At 38.7% G+C, this 1,878-nt stretch overlaps 1 non-coding gene across 1 annotated transcript; it reads left to right on the top strand.

Annotated features, from left to right (window-relative positions):
* Positions 1–235: 235 nt before the first annotated feature.
* TRNAQ-CUG (transfer RNA glutamine (anticodon CUG)) lies at positions 236–308 on the top strand. Its single transcript has one exon. It is a non-coding gene; the product is annotated as a tRNA-Gln (tRNA).
* Positions 309–1,878: the final 1,570 nt, after the last annotated feature.

Here is a 1,878-nt window from a genome sequence, read left to right as displayed (position 1 = left end):
AGAGACTGAGAGAGAGAAGAAGAAGAGAGAAAGAGAGGAGCGAGAAAGAGTAGAAGAGAGAAAGAGAAAGGGGTAGAGAGAGAGACAGTAGCAGAAACAAAGAGAGAAAGAGAGAGAGAGAGAGAAGATATACAGAGCCAGACAGACAGGCATATACAAGCAGAGAGAGAGAGAAAGAGAGAGAGAGAGAGAGAGATTATCTTAGAAATATATAGCTTCCTCTTCTTCATAATACGTTCTCATGGTGTAGTGGTCAACATGACTGACTCTGAATCAGGAGAGCTCGGGTTCGATTCCCGATGAGAACAAGATTAGAAACATTTTTTTCCTATATATCTGATAGTATGTAGGCATATTATCAACCATAAACATATCAGTGACAGAGAAAGATACGGAGAGGGAGAAGGAAGCATGCATTGTTTTGTGTGTGATGAGTCGGATGTAGTGATGACAGTGTGTATAATAGTGCGTATAATGGTAGAGATAAAAAATCAAGATAATCGGCTGGTTTGTTAAAACTGACCGAGGCCTGACCCAATTAATGTGGAAATAGAAAGAGAAAAAGAGATAGAGACAGGAGCAGAGACAAGGAGAGAGAGAGAGAGAGAGGACATACAGAACCAAATAGACGAACAGACATATACAGTCGAAGAGAGAGACAGAGAAAAAGTGAGACAGGAGAAGAGAGAGAAAGAGAGGAGCGAGAGAGAGAAAGAGAAAAAGAGAGAGATAGAGAGAGAGATGCTAGCAGAAACAGAGAGAGAAGACATACAGAGCCAGACAGACGAACAGACATATACAGGCAAAGGGTGGGGGGGGGGGGGAGAGATTATTTTGTATAGTTACAGCTTCCCTCCCATATTAACAAGTTCTTATGGTGTATTGGCTAACACTGACTCAGAATCAGAATATTCGCAGTGAGAACATATGAAAGTTTTTTTTTTTTTTTTTTTTTTTTTTTGATAGCATGTAGCATATCATCAACTATAAATCCTAATAGTGACTGAGAGAAAAAATAAAGAGAGGGAGAAGGAAACATACATTGTTTTGCGTGTGATGAGTCGGATGTAGTGATGATGATAGTGATAAAAAAAAATTGTGCCAGGCCTGACCCAATTAATGTGCATATACTCATACCCGCAGAAATATATGCCTATCTAGCTAATAAATATACATTTATTTATCTATCTAGACTGAGAAATTTGTGTTTATTTCAGTATGTATGAATTGTGTTTGAAATTAGAGATGTTTTTTTATTATTATATATAATCAAGGGCAATATAATGATACTGGACACAAGGAGATACAGAGAGAGAGAAGACATAAAGAGCCAGAAAGTCGAACAAACATAGAGGAAGAGAGAGAGAGAGTGAGAGAAAGAGAAAGAGAGAGAGAGAGAGGCAGAGATAAGGAGGGAAAGAGAGAAAACATACAAAGCCAGACAAACGAACAGAAATACAGACAAAACGAGAGAGAGAGAGAAAAAAAAATGATTATTTTGGATAGGTATAGCTTCATCTTCATCATCTTGCTTGGTATACCTTTAGTAGCAGAGACAAAAAGAGAGATAGAGAGAGATAGTAGCAGAGACGAGACAAGGAGAGAGAGAGAGAGTGAGACAAACGAACAGACATATACAGGAAGAGAGAGAGAGACAGAAGGTGGGGGGAGGGAGGGAGAGGGAGAGGGGGAAGTAAGCATTTATGTGTGATCAGTCGATGTAGTGATGATAATGATGGTGTGTATAATAGTGCGTATAACGGTAGAGATAATCGGCCGATTTGTTAAAACTGTTCGAGGCCTGACCCTATTAATGTGTATATATACGGACCGATATAGATGAATATCGGTCTAAATACCTAATAGATTTACATTTAT

Source organism: Penaeus vannamei, chromosome 15, assembly GCF_042767895.1.
Source record: "Penaeus vannamei isolate JL-2024 chromosome 15, ASM4276789v1, whole genome shotgun sequence".
In the NCBI taxonomy this organism is placed as follows: Eukaryota; Metazoa; Arthropoda; class Malacostraca; order Decapoda; family Penaeidae; genus Penaeus; species Penaeus vannamei.
The sequence above is the reverse complement of the archived record's forward strand: the minus strand, read 5'-3'. Positions and strand labels throughout refer to the sequence as shown.